Genomic DNA, 16,660 nt, shown 5'->3' on the forward strand with positions numbered 1-16,660 from the left:
AATGGCTTTTGGTCCAAATATTTACAAACATCGTAGGTATAAATCGCACGAAAATATTATGAAAATCATTAATAGTTGAAAACTTAAAACATTTTTAATTTTTACATATTTCAAGTGTTGAAATTGTAATAAAATACTCCCATTATTTTTTTTTACTTGGTAAGTTAAGCCTCTTACATATATTATTATATGATTTGATTTTGGAAAAAATGTTTATAGTACAATACTAATTACTATAATATTAAAGTAAAATATATTTATTAGAAAATATACCTACTAAAAATAAATGCAAACTGACCGTTCCCTTCTGAAATGTTTTTTATATACCTAAAATAATTTATCAATAACCATATAATTAAAATTTAACATTCATTACATTGACCTATTCAATAAAGACCAACTATAATTAACCTACACTCGAAATCTACCTTTAGTACTATACGGAAGAGAGACTTCTTTTTTTTATCGTTGTACCTACTTATTTTTAATTTAAATTTATTTTTAAAATTCACGCTGAAGTGACTTCACTGGTTAGTTCTCCCTTCAAGTCACTCAAGCCAGCACATAATAAATATAAATAAACCGTTCTTTATGCTTATTATACTACTATTTTATTTAAATTGTATCATTTCTAAACTAAAAAATAACGAAACAATTTTTATCTAGTGAAATACGCGTCATTATGTTTTCATTAAATTTATCATTAATTATAAATTTATAATTAGTTATAATTTTATAAATATTATAATATTATGTACAACTTTAATATATTATTTTTGTTAAGTCTTAAAAGAGCACATACTTCTAACACATGATTTCAAAACGCCCTATCGTCGATATGTAATTCGATTATCGCAGTCGAATATTGCCTATAAAATATAATTTCAACAAATATAAACATTAATTGATTACTGAATATAGGAAAAAGCTCACAAAATAGTTTTCATTAGGTAAATTTTATATCAATTAATTATACAAAAATTTCTAGATAAAACACGTTCATAATATTATTAATTTAGCTGTATTGGCGACGTTGACGATCCAAACATTCCTTCATATTATCATCATTCATCGTATCTAATGTGCACAAACATTTTAAACGGTTACCATACCAATAAAATGAGGCGATCGTAATCGTATAACCCCCCCTCAACATTAGTCGAATTAAATGGTCCGTCTCAATATAGTTCGGGCCCGGACAAAACGAATGCCGCGTATTAAAAAAAAATTGCGCGGGGTCCTTTAAAAATAGATTAATATATACAAACAACGCAATCGTATTTAATGATTCTAACGATCGGATAAAGTCTTCGACGGAGGCCAATTGCGCACACTTCATCCCCATTAAAAAAAAATAAAACTATATATTCCCCCATGTGTATACGTGAACAACGCCACAGGGGGCGGACTGTTAAAAAGTAGCCGACGACCCATCTGTCGCCCGTTTAATGTACAACGTTGCCGCGCACACACACACACACACACGCACGCACGCACTTGTCCAGTGTATAGCTCGGCGGTAAAATTTCAGACGAAAAACCCATTAGACGATCGTTTGTTAACGAGCCCTTAACCAGTGCACCTATATTATATATAATATACCTACGGTTGTCGTTGATACTTCAGTGTATTTTTTTTTTTTAAATTAAAATCGTGTCGTAGAGCAGTTAATTCCGTTCGTCAATACGCCGTTGCGGTGTTCGGGTATTTTAACGAAATTAAATAATGTCATATACCTACCTATACAGGAAATGCTTACAAATTGACGGCGACCGTTTTACCTGCAGCCGAAAGCGTCTCTGTCCTCAGTCACCGGGTATATTATAAGGGGTGAAGTGAGGTGTTGCAGGGGCCGAAAAACCAAATCCAGAGCCCAGAGGGTGAGCTATGTACGAAAACAAAGACACACAACAGCGGGTGGACACAGAGGACATTGTCCCATATAATATACTGTTGCAATGTAGTGTAAGCTAATAAATAGTGTTCGCTATTGCGTGCGCTGACATGGCTTTTTCCGAGGTAATCAGAATTTCTCCTGGAGCACATAGGTACTCGGAAGTTTTAATTACGTCTGCGCTAATTGATCGTGGTTGTCCGTCATTTAACGGGGGGAAAAAAAAAAGAAAAATTTAATTTAATTTCGACCTTAATTGATAATAGTCACGATGTGTTTATTATTATTGTTTTTTAAGAGCAATTTGTTTTTTAATATTGATTATGATCTGTATGACAAACGAAAGAGTTATAGTCATTCAAATACTCACGAGGGAAAAAATAGTTTCACAATTACGTCGTAACCATTATAAAATGTACAATAAATTATGTATTCATATAATCATGTTATTTTCTTTTTTTGTAATACACAAATTTAAAACTTAATTTTTATTAATTAAATAGTTTATATTTACCATAATGTTATAAAACAAATTTTAACAGAATAAATAGTATTCGAAATTCATTAACATTATATTTTATAACCAATAATATGAAGTATTAATTAGATATAAAAATAATATTATATTTAATAGAGTATTTAGGAAACTCACGGGTGCACCCATTTTTACATCTCAAATTGTTTTTTACATTCAGACCTAAAACTAAAAACAGTAAGTGATAAATCTAAGTGTTTCTCTACAAGATTCTTCAACCACATAAGTACTCATTCGAATCCACTTATCAAAAATTTGTCCTACGCTACGATTCCTGGTAATCCCCCCCAAGACGCATAGAGCGCACGTCGTGTCATAAATAATTTATTATTGTTATATGAAAAAAAAAACAACATATTAAAATAATAATAATTAAATGTAATAATCAAGCAACCATAGGAAATGTCATCATTGGGTGGCTTCTTCCATTACAATAATGTTACTGTCAATTGTGCTCTTAGCATATATTCTTATTGTATAATGTTATAGGCATTAAATTATATATTGCTTGTAAAAAAAAAAAATTAGAGTATTTAAAGTTGTTAGAATTGAAAACTGAAAAATTGAATGAATAATTAAATAGTTATATAGGTGTTTTAATGACATAATCAAAGAATTATTTTTTCGAATCTGGTTATAATATATTTTCGTGCAACAAAATGTATACCGAAAATCTATTCTACAACATTTATAAAGAAATATATCGTTCAATAAAAATATTTACAAAATTAGTACAAAAGTGGGTTCTTAATTTTCAATTTTCTGGTATATTATATTATAATTTTAAAAGATATTGATACAAATCGTAAAAGAAGTTTAGTATACTATGTAATATATCCATTCGATCAATTGAAATCAACGGATCCACAAATTAAAAATTTCACGTTACAAAACCAAACTTTGTAGATAAGTACCTAAATAGATGTAAAAAAAAAAATGAACATTCATTTTTGTAAGCGGCAATATTGCTGATATTTTTATTCGTTAGATAGGTGTGTATGTGGATAAAAAATGATAATTATTTATAAAGAAATAACGAACACAATATTGTAACAGGTTTGTGATTGTATGAAATAAAAATCGATTACATTTAATTAGAATATGGCAAATAAGCGTTGCATTGACTTACAATTATATGTTTTATAATATTTACCGCCTCGATGCAGCTGTTCTAAAGATGTTAATCTACGGTTTTTCATTTAAAACTATAACGTTTAAACAAAAAGTAAATAAAACAGGTTTCTTTATTTACATAACCATTCAAAAAATTCTTATTAGAATAACTTCAAAATAATTTATTTATAACACACTGAAACATTAATAGGTAGACAGTGAATTATAAACCACAGGTAATCGCTGATACATTTTTACTCATTAGTTTCCGACATAATATTTGGTTATTTAATTAATCAAAACATTTAACATAAAATTAAAAATTAGTGAGTTATTTATATTATATGTACCTTTAGGGTATAAATTAAATACCTAGGTGATGCATGCGTGAGCGTAGGTTTATTTTATAATACCTAATATATACAAAATAGTGAAATTTATAAGAAATCCGCAAATTAAATACACACCAACTAAAAACCTTCTCACTAAAATATGTTTTCAAACATGATTTTTATCGGTATTTTTTTTTTTTTATTGGAATAAAAGGCTTCAACATCCCAGGTCATTAGCCTAAAAGTAATTACAAGTTAATAATATTATGGGGAGACATTTCTATAAAGGGAGATGTAAAATATATTATGTACAACTTTTTTTTTTACTTTAATTTTGATAAACCTATATTTGTGAAAAAATTATATATATTTTTGTAGTTCTCTTCTCCCAGTGCTTGATTCATCGATGATGGATTTCCGAGGATTTGTCTGGAGGTGTTGAACTTGGGGCATTTAAGAGTTATATGTTTGTCGCATACTTCGCAGGTCGGGCAGTCTTCTTTGGTAATAAGGTATAAGTGCGTTAGACGCGAGTGTCCAATCCGAGACCTTGTGATGACTATTTCTTCATGCCTGGATGAAGGTGAAGGGGTTTTCCATGGGTTGATTGATGGCTTGATTTCCTTAAGTTTATTTGTGTTTGGAGTCGCTTCCCACGAGTCTTGCCAATGGTTTTTTGTTAGATTGTAGATTTTTTTAAGTGCGTCTTGGAATGTTATTTTGTTTATTATTATTGAGCTGGGAGATGTTATTGCTTCAATGGCTACTATATCAACAAGTTCGTTGCTGGTTATACCAGTGCGCGAGGGAACCCATAAGAGATCAATTTTTTTTTTGAGTGTGTTAATTTTTCTTGAATGGCTTGTATAATTTCATTTTTGAGGTAGGGATTTTCGAAAACAAGAAGTGCACTAAGAGAATCGCTGATAATGAGTATTTCTTCGGACACTAAAGTCGTCGCGTGTTGAATTGCTTTATGGATGGCTTGGCTTTCGGCAGAGAAAATGCTGGTTTCAGGCGGAGGTTTGAACAAGGTAACAGGGGTTATTTTTGTATATTTGCTTGTAGGTTTTTAAGTGGGTAGGGTTGTAACTCGTGTTTATGTATGTGGGCAAGGATATGTTGCTAAAAATCCGGGTAGAACACGATTCCGTACGGTCCTTATCGGTGTACGGAATCGTGCCCTTTTAAAGGCACACGGTTCCGTACGTTTTGTACCCAAGATTTTAGTGCAATGTTGCCAGGTTTCCATAAAATTACGTATATATTTAACTTTTATAGTGTTTTACACTTTTAAGTACGTTGTGCGTATTTGTAACATTGTAACTATAGTGAGGGCCCAAACAGAGTACAGACGATCGGATTTTGCCTACCGGTCACCGTGTTCCTCCAAACGCAGTATGCCGGAGCCAACGCCAGGCGTACTTGGCGAACTGACCGATGCCGGCGAAAAACGGCATTTTCAGTTTACCATAATCGAACTCTATATATAAAAACCAGACGGTAAAATCCGGTCATCTGTTTAGTTACATGTTAAGGTTAACGTACCACAGCGATACAATCGTTATATACTTATATATATCTAATACCAAAATATACCAAAGTCTTGAAAGACAAGTTTTGAGAGAAAACTGTAAACGAAAGGCAAGTGGTTCTATTTTTGTCCGACCTATAAAAATAATTCGAACAGAACTTGTAAAAACTGTTAATTCAGAAATTGAACATAAAGATATACAGTCAATCAGAAAAGCTATGTACGACAAACGACGACAAATTTATCCGGCATTTCCAAAATCTGTTATAGAATCAATTGAACAACTTAAAAGTATGGAGAATTATGATGTACTTAAATTTAAAGGTGACCAATTTGTTTTTGTACCCGAAAACAAATTATTCGTTTGTATTACTACAAAGCAAAATCTGAGATGTATGGTTGATTCATCAGATTTTTTTGCCGATGGTACTTTTAATTATGCACCAAAGTATTACATTCAGCTTTATACAATTAGTTGTTTACAAAATGGATTTTATATACCCGTGGCTTATTTTTTCTAGCCTGAAAAATCCAAACAAACTTACATTGATATGTGGATATTTCTTCAGGAATTAAGTGAAAAACTAATTTTCAAAAGACTTATTATTCGCAAGTTACATTTAGACTTTGAGATAAGCACTCATGAAGCATGTAAAGAGGTATTCCCAAATGTGGAAATTCAAGCATGTCTATTTCATTTAGGGCAGTGTTGGTGGCGAAAAGTAATTACGCTTAAGACATATTATAAATATACACACGATAAAATGATAAAATTTAACGTATTGTATTAACTTTACAGATAAATTCTGAGCAGCAACTCCGAACATCATATACGAACGACGATGAGTTAGGAAAATGGTTAAAACTATTTTTCGGGTTGCCATTCGTACCACCACATGACATCGAAAATGCATTCGTTGAACTTGTATCTATATGTCCAAATATATATATAGCTAGGATGCTTATTTTCTGATTACATATTGCATACTTACGTAGAAAATGATTGTTTATTTCCACCAGCAATTTGGGCTCAAGAGCCGTCAGAAAATCCTCGGTAATACTGTTATAACTATATATAAGGTGTAAAACTATTGACATAAAAAATTAATATCTATAACGTTTTGTTTTCATATTTTTTTTTTTAGTACAACAAATGTATCGGAAAGTTCCCATAGGACATATAATGCACAGTTTCATAGTCCACGCCCTTCTATTCATTTGGTTATGTCAGTTCTGAAGGAAACACAAGAAGAGACTTGCACAAAAATAAAATCAGTATCTAAAGGACGTTTTAATCAAATGGCCTTAGCCGACAAACAACGTTTATACCACACAATTGACGAATATAAAGAATATTTAACTCACAAAAATATAATCAAATATTTGTAACAAGTATCAAGGTATCAAATTATAATTTTTATTTTACATATTTTTTTGTACAACTTACCTATACTTTTTTTTTTACATATTTTTTTATTTAACAAACTTTCATCAATTTTTTTAAATGACAAATTGAAAATAAATATAATAAATGGCAACATTGCACATAAAATCGTACGGAATCGTGTTGTTTTTGGGGTCATTTTGAGAATCCATTGTTTGATCAAAATCGTACGGAATCGTGTTCCCAAAAAGGTAAAACGTACGGAATCGTGCTTTACCGAAAAATCCCGGGTGGTCACCCATCCGGGAGCTAGCAACTGCGGCCAGTACCCTCAGTGCGTTGTCGCAGATTAAGTGTACGATCGCGCCTCACCAAGCCACCATTCCATTTAATTACAAAATTAACAAAAAGTCAAGTATAGCTATAGGAATTATTGTATAAATATATCTACCTCTATTTTTATTTTTTATTAAATAATTCAAATTTTTTTCTGTATACCTTCTATGATCTAGACACATGTAAAAACTTATTTTACAACAATTCTTTTTGAATAGGTATAGTAAATGTGAATGTAGAGTCCAGCTGTCCCGATAAAAAGTTTCAAGATGAACAATCCTCTTGGAATCAAACTACAATAATTTATGTAATATTGTATACAGATTATATAACATTTTTTCATTTAGTCTTTCACTAAACATTTCTGTTAGAAAAACCATCTTTTTTTTATTAATAATAAAATAATCGAGTACCTATTGATTACTTGATTGACTGATGGATTTAATTTTAAAATTATTTTTCTGGCTTGGTGACAACAATATTGCTACTCTGAAAAATATGTTTATTGTTTTCCTACTCCCCCTTCGAACATTTGTCGACACAATAAGTTTCGATATATGTACTTACTCGTTCTGGTGTCGTTTAAAGTTGATAAGTGTTTTTTTTTTTAAATTTAATTGGTATAAATGGTGCACTTATGTAAAATCATTTTACTAATTTATTCTATTTTGTATCTAATGAGCTTAATATAAAAACGCTATGTGAAATAGAATAATTCTCTCAATTTGCTCGTAGTAGGTATTGTTCAATTTAAAATGACGTTTTTGTGGAAATGTTTCCATAATATGGTCGAGTCCGATGTTTGTACAAAATCAATGCAACGCATGGGCACATATGTTACGTAATTTAATTTATATTTTATGTCAGACCTATGAATGACACTTTTCTCCTCAATTCGATATTGGTCTGATTTGAACGCCAATAAATTACATGCTAATTATTGGCTATAGATTTTAACTGCAAAACAATTTGCAAATTTTTATCAAAACGCTCATTAAAATGAGTGTGACCTTAGAGTGAAATTTTATTTTGGTCAAAAGTAGAATAACTATGAGGAATCGTTTATTCAATTTTCGAATCATAGATGTAAAAAACACGTTTTATGAATTTTCAATTCAAAATGGTTATCAAATTGTTGTGTTTTGTACTAATTTCGTCTCTTCATAGGCAACACTAGTCCATTTTCTCGCTGCCATCGGCCTACAACAAGACGTAGAGTTAAATGTTTGGTTTTATAGTTATTCATAAAATATTGCATTTATTGCATGACATTGGCTGACGCCTTAAAACGTATTGAAATGCAACTCATCATGCTGCTTATACTATGATTTAGGTTGCTTACATAAACAATGGATATAGGCCTTCCCAAACACTAGCTGTGGGGCAGTGCTTCCGATGTTTCAATATATGACCAGCAGTACCACTGTTACTTGTAGTAACCAATAGGTAACCATTCTGATTAATCATTATAGGTACTTTTATACTGATATTCAATTTTTTTTTTAAATATCAATATTTTCGTTAAGTAAATTACGATCAAGTTTATGTTAGAAACATTTTAATTTCAAATAATATAAAGTTTTTCAAAAATATTTTATTAGACTATTTTTAAATAAGTGCATGTTAAAATCTAATTATTTTTTTTATTTTTTTTATTTTAATAATATGTGATGTATAAACTATAAATTACTATAATTAACTATAATTTACTAAACGAAAATATTGATATTTAAAAAAATTATAAGAAATTAGCCATTCGACTTAAATAAGTGTTTTACTATAAATTTTTCTGAAAATCAGATTTACCAATCGGCTATATTGAATAATATTTCGAAAAAAATATTTTTATCAATTTTTATATTTTTTATTTTTAGTATTAAAAAATAAAAACCGTATTCTAAAAATGTAGTGCAAGTATCTATGAATTTTATTTAAAAGAAATGTTTAAAAATATTGATTAAAACAAAAGTTATTTCATCTCTCAGACCTCCGCGGGATACCCTGTATATACATATATATTGTTATTTTTAATTAATTTTTGTAGGAATAAATAAACTGTGATAATATTATTCTATCATATTTTGAACAGCACCACTGTCCTCTTGTATAAATTACGTTCTTCAGTCTTTTAAGTGAGAAGGAAAATTGCGAATGTCATCATCGATATAACCCGCGGGCACAACTCGTATGAATCTTGAAAATATCATCACCACGGGTGCCACCATGACGAAATATAACTTATAGATGCAATTCGGTTAATTTTGTTATCTAGTTTAGTAGTTTGTCCATATGGTGTCCGAACCGAAACTACATATAATACTCTAAAAAATCGGTATTTATTTTGTCTAAAAATACGAAGCAATCAGCAGAGATAACACCGTACCGTGATTATAGCACAGTCCCATCGTTTACACATAATTGTATTTGAAAACTCACTGCATTGAAATATTGCTTCGTGATTATAGTTTTTGAAAACATATCAACAACTTGAATATATTTTATTGATTTTTTTGTTTATATTAATGATAATTACTTTAATTCAAAAATTCAACTTGTAATAGGCTAAAAATATAAAGTTATTTTTAAAACCGTTTTTACCAAGTTTATTTTAACATCGAACTCATTCTAAATTTATTATAACTTAAAATATAAACGATTTACATTAATATTAATGTAAAATATTACGAACATTATAACAATCGTTACAAAAAAAGGAAATAAATTAACTCTTGAGCATATTAATACATTATTAATATAGAATACGTATATAGTAGGTTCGGTTTAATACGTTAAAATGACAATCGCGAATATAATAAATGGATTTAACGTGTCTCGTATTATAATCAAATATAAAATATGTTATGGTATTGTTATGTTGATATTTTTTTCGGGCAATCATTTCCATAGGCATCTGCCATCTCTATCGCGCCACACGCATTCCGAAGCTATATAATATGTATTATTATAACAATATATAGTCTTACCACCTGTACATAAAGGCTGTATAATATTATTGTAAGTTTTGCAGTGAACGCTCGGGGAGTGAAATAAAAGCCGAACGTGTAGCAGTCTACAACAAACCTCCGCCGCCCCGTTCGATCGTGGTGTTCGCGGATTAATAAAATATCGGGTCGACGACGAGAGCCTTGGGAGCCATTTATATCAAGTTCGGCCCACAAATAATCAAATCAACCGTTTGACATTACGGTACGGAAGATTTACCGGTGCTCTGGTAGAACCTCTATACACCGTGTCTCAATGGTAATGCAGTCCAAAATGCGATCCGTCTCAATTTGGCCGATACCTCCGTCGAATATTTACGTTCGCGCGAATAATACATAGGTATATATGTACGGATGTGCGATATATACAATAATACATATTATTTTATCATATATATATATACGCACATCGCATAATATATAGGGGTGGGTGAATACGACGTAGGGTGACGAGTGGTGAGTGGGTGGGTGGATACGTGCCGCGGCAGAGATGACCCGGCCAGGGGGTGGGGAGAGACGAAGAAAGAACTTCCGCGTTTACCTGCCAATTAATTTATTGGTCACCAGAGGATTATCCTAACGGCAACTATTGCTCGGCGAACCGCGCATTGATCCGACGAAATCGCGTACAACACAGTCATCCATTAGGTACTTGTACTCACTATCATTATACCGGTGTTTATAGGTATACATTTTAAAAACCATCGAATTCCGTCAAAGTATCCATACGTGTGTTTTGAATAGGTATATAGTGCGATAGTTATAATATATACATATATATGTAATATGTATCTGGTATAATATAATACATGATTGAACACGCTTGATCTCAAACTTTTATTTTCCAGAACGAAAGTTATAGCGGGGATCCTTTACACGAAATGTTTTTAGGTAGAAAATAAAGTCGGCAACGATTTTTACATTCATTATAATATCACTGCGATTTATCACTGTCAATTTACAAATCATTTAAGCTCCACTGTAGAATTTAATGTTATAATAACGTCATTATAGTGTTCAACAGCATATATCGCAGTTTTGTAAAAACAATGCGACAATTATTGTTGTTTAAACATTTTACATTAATTTTAAATAACAATAATATTATATGAACGGGTTTGACTATAATAATAATATCCATCATAATGGCGAACGGGAAACCCAAGGTTTTTATTCTCATTGTTGAGATACTATTATTAAAGTCGAAACTCGTAAAGTTAAGATGTTAAGGACATGAGATAGTATAAATATAATTATATCATAATCCGGAGTACGACTCTGAAATAAAAATTTAACATTAAGTCGTTAAAATTATAACATATAAGCTCGGTGAGTTGATGAGCTCGTTAAAAATGAAAACCGAAAAGTTTATGAACAATTTAAATGAGTTAAGTGCGGATCTGGATTAAACACGGGAGACAATTAATACTTATTTGTCCAACAAAAACACTCTAAATGCAAATGTAATGCATTAATTTTGATTCTTGCCGTTGAAACATATTATATTATAAAATAATTAACGTACTGCAAAACAAATGCAAAGTTTTGATATTATGTTTCTGTCACGGTGTCACTACGGTTCACAAGAACCACATTTCAGCCCGTGAGGAAACTTCGGCAAGATGTATGTATTTATTTTGTTATAAAGAAAATGTATGTTTCTAGAAATAATAATTATAATAATGTAATAATGTATACATCGCAAACAAAAATATAACGTTATCGTTTTTTACAATACATCATCGCGAGTAAGCGTGGAGTGTTAAAATTAAAAAATGTATATAAATTATTCCAGATGAACTAAAAGAAATAAATAACATTAATTAACCTATTTTATTTTGTGAACGTAAACAGTTCAAAAAAATATATTTACAGATAACTGTATACTTGTATACTTAACTGTTCATTTTATAAACTATAGATTTTATAAGACTAGCAAATGGCAAAAAAAAACATCTAATATACACACGAGTTTACGTGATTTAAAGTCAGGAATAATTTGAAAAAAAAAAACATCTTATGTAATCGTTTTCCGATAGTGTTAAGCGTTGTTTTTCAAATGCACAAAACGCACAAACCTATTGTCTGTTAAGATGATAAAAGCGTGGTAGGACGTGTTTCGTACAATACTTAAATTATCGATGTGTCCGGCTTTATTTTAAAATAATATTAAATAATATTATTATTTCAATAGACAATGATTGTGTAATACGGCGTATCGTATAGGCAATTTGGTAAGTCAAGTAGATTACTTACATTCAACGTGACAAAAAAGATAAATTAATCGTCTGAAAAAGAAAAAGAAAAAGTTTAATATTTTAATCTTTACATTTAAATTGACTTTCCAGTAGAAACTTTTCTATTGATTAAAATATACAAATTTATGATGAATGATGTTTTAAATTTTTGATTTTTGGAATTAGAAAAATTTCTATGAATTTTGAACTTAAAAATAATTTACAAATTTTCGAGATTTTTATGCATTTCAAAATAATAAAAACTTTTGTGGATTTACGCTCAACTTTTTTTAATTTTAAAGTTTTTTAACCAAGTGTAAATTTTTACATCACAATTAATTGTAAAAATACTATAAATAATCGAACATATTTTCATATGCCTACAAAAAGCTCATTATGATTTAAAATATTCTTAAAATGTTAAGGTATAAATAAAACTTTAAACTAATATAAACATTCAGTGAATATTTAATTTGTTTACAGTGATATTTTTTTAGAGTTATCCCTCAAAACAAAAATGGGTTTTGTCGAAAGCTAATTTTTCATAAAATTACAGTTTTCTTTAATTTTTTTTTTTAAGTGTCAGCGTTTTTAAATTTTAATAAGAATCTAAAATGTTGACTTCTTGAACGCATCAAATAGGTTTACTTCCTTACCGGAAAATATTAAATGAAAATTCTATTGTATATCGATCATTGCTTGTAACACTATCTTAAATCTATTAATGTAGGTATATCGTTAATTTGATAACCTAGTTATTTTTATCTACTACATATTATGTTAAAATTGTTTTTATAAATAGCTAAAAATGTTGTACATTATACCTAAGTTTAGATGAATTTGTCAGGAAAACTTTATAAATAATAAAAAAAAAAAACCGGGAAATATACTGAGATTGAAAATCAAAGCACTATTATGTAATGCTATAATTACAGTACTTATCGTGTATAGGTACATACACACACACACATAAAAAAAACTTTTACATATCATTGTAAAATCAATACATTCATCGCTCTTCTCAGAAAGTAAAATTTTGCTAATGTTTTATTTACGTACCTGTCCAATATAATTTAATTTTATACCTATTTGAAAGATTTACAAATATTCATTTTATTTGAATTTTGATTGTCGTTAATCATCGTGACATGAAATTGTAATGATAACAGCAAAAGTACAACTGTGGGAAATTGTTTTCATTAAAGTATAATAAAAGCTTGCAGTTGTATATAATTTATATTCCTTGAAATATTGAAAGTGTGGTGAGGGGGGAGAGACAATAAATTCTTCTCATTGATCTGAGAAAATAAAATATGTGGGTGGTGCAATTGTAATTCTCTTGTATTATCTGATAGAAAGATTGAGCCACCATCGTACTAGGAGGATGTAATTTTCTTTTATATGTTTTAATTAAATAACCAACAAGTTGTATATTATAACGAGTCATTATATTTTTCATTAAATTCTGAGTGGATCTATGAGTGCAATGATTTTATTATGAAATGTGCTTTTTTTTTTTGTGATACTACCACTTTTTGGAGGTGGTTTTTATATTCAAAAATATTATTCGTTAGTACTTAAAACTTTTATGCACCTTTAGGCATTATAGAATTTTTTTTACACTTCAACATTTATAAAAAATTTAAATTAATTTAAATATATTTCTTATTTTTAAAACAAACCCATTACTTTTTACGGTAAGTCGGTATTGAACTAAAAATCCATACTAATAATATATAGTCGAATGTTATGTATAATGTTATGAATATAAAATTTTAAAATGATTAATAATAATAATTTCAATATAAAATATATACCTTAAACTATAAATATACATAATAAGGCTTACTTTAAAGTCAAAGTTTATGAATGCTTTTCATGCAGATAAATTACCAATAAAAGGTACTTATATTTTTACTAATAATTATTTTATTTACTCATTAGGTACACTTATCAAAATCATTACCAAATTTAATGTTTGGCCCGAAATAAATCCAATATTGTTTTTTCTTTTTTATCTATCCTCATACATTTCTATGAACAAAGCAATTTTATTTTCTCTATGCCCCACAAATCATACGGATGTTTCAGGCTATAGTGCAGGGCACAGGCGATATACCTTCATAGTATTAATATTATTATCATCGTGTATAAGTGTACAATCGTAATATAAAACGTATATAAATAATTATTCGTTTTTTATTTTAAAATTAGCCGTATTATCCTACTTCATTCTTTTAAAAATGAAGAAACACACAGTATATTAGTATAACGAATGCAGTACCTCATCAGTTCGTGATCGAAAATCGACGTCGGTGCACCTAGTTTCGAAAATTAATTTGACCAAGATAGGCAACCCACTATTATGGCAAATTGGATATAGCATTTAGTATATTTTCGAACGTGGTTAAAACTATATTATGTACTCTCTACATTTTCCTGAATTCCTGATATCTAATCGAACGATTAGTAATTTTCGTATAAATCAATTTTTCAAGATTAACGATTAGTTCTTGAGTATATACGCATTATAAGCTACAAACATAAATTGATTTATGATATGATTCAGATTGATTCATTAAACATGCTCACTAGTTCACTACCTATTTTCTTCAATAATGCAGATTATTGTAAAATATTTGAAGCAGGTTTCAAAAACGGAAATTTATACTACAATCCCAAAAATCAGAATTAGAATAAGTGAGCATTCTTGATGAATCACTCTGTTTATTATATATATATATATATATATATATATATATACATTATACATATTATATAAAAATCCCTTTTATATCTTCAACCTCTGACAGCCTATGTAAACAAAAATCATGCAATATAATTTTCGTGTATATAAATGGAATTAATATATAAGCTACCTAATAGCAACCTATATAGGGATTAAAAAACAAAGCTGCCAACATTTCAGGTCACACATGGTCTTTAGGAATAAGAAATTTTTTCGATTTACGTATAATAATGTGTTTGTTTCGTATAAAAACTTTGATATTTATTATAAAGTTTCTAATTATTATAGCGATTGGCAGTTGTAAAGTATACCATACAGTAGTACTTATATATATATAATATGTACATACATAATTTGCGTATTTGACAAAACCAAATTTATTTTAATATCAAATAAAAACAACGCCCGAGATGGTGAGATCGCATTGCTGCTGCCAGTTGTACCACTGCAGCTAGACGGCACATCATTGTGGTAATAAATTATCCGGCTTAGAGAACAAAGAATATAGGCAAAAATGCCAAAAACAGACCTAAATAAAGACCATATCGGATTTGTGGACGGGAATATTATCATTTTTTTTTTTATTTAACAGCGACTGCCATCACATCAGTCACTGTTAATTCGGTGAAGTTCATGTATTAAGCATATAGGTACGATAGTCGTCAAAGCTTGGGCGGGTGACGGGACGATTCATGGAGGCGGGAAGCAATGGCGCGAGAGGAGTGAGCAGAGTGTGAGAGAGAAAGAGTGAGAGAGTGGAAGGGAGGTGGCACTGATGACAGTTTCCATTACTGTCGGTATATATTTTATTATATAATACGTGCGAGTGTATATATTTACCTGCGGGGAAGTGCTCGCGCACGAGATAATAACGACGGTATATATATATATATATATATATAGGCACGTATACATTATATTATTTAGGCCCTCCTCTCTTTCTAAGCGATCATCGCGTGGAGCGGGCGGCGGGTGTTTTAAATTTATTTAGCCAACGACGCGGAAACGTCAACCGCGCGCGGTATTTAAATGATAAAATAATACGCGTGGTGGCGGGTGCCAGCCCCCGTGACTGTGAACCGCTTGGTAAAGTAAAAAGCCGTGTTTTTGCAACCACGGTTACTCTTCCCCTCCACCATAATCGTTAAACCGCCGCTTGCGATCCCTTCACCGCCGCGGACCCGCCAAAAAGTCACTCCGTCATGGCGCCGTTCGCTATACTACGGTCGCCCCTGCAGCAGCCGCCGCCACACAGCCGCGGAGCAAGTGGCGGAGCATAGCAAAAGTTTGTTGACGCACACGCGATGACGATAATGATGATATCCACCCACCACCCGCGTACCCACCAAACAAAATCGGAGCTGCGGGATATAACCAGCTTCGCAATCCTCAGTCCTCGTAGAAACAAAGGATGTCATTGTTGAGGATACGCCGACGAAAACGTATTGGCGGCTGCTTCAGGTGCGATAATAGATAAACGTTAATGCATACTATAATAATAATATGATGTAGTAGTAGCCAGTATAGGTACGTCAAAATAAGTT

The 16,660-nt window shown here is 30.4% G+C and overlaps 1 pseudogene across 1 annotated transcript; it reads left to right on the top strand.

The window, feature by feature from the left end:
- Window positions 1–5,009: 5,009 nt before the first annotated feature.
- Window positions 5,010–6,466, top strand: LOC149057170 (uncharacterized; annotated as a pseudogene). The gene is made up of 2 exons (XR_016191220.1): window positions 5,010–6,130; window positions 6,208–6,466. The product of XR_016191220.1 is annotated as an uncharacterized LOC149057170 (transcript).
- Window positions 6,467–16,660: the final 10,194 nt, after the last annotated feature.

This window comes from Diuraphis noxia, unplaced genomic scaffold (assembly GCF_037042655.1).
Source record: "Diuraphis noxia isolate RWA-SAM2 unplaced genomic scaffold, SU_Dnox_SAM2 contig0003, whole genome shotgun sequence".
In the NCBI taxonomy this organism is placed as follows: Eukaryota; Metazoa; Arthropoda; class Insecta; order Hemiptera; family Aphididae; genus Diuraphis; species Diuraphis noxia.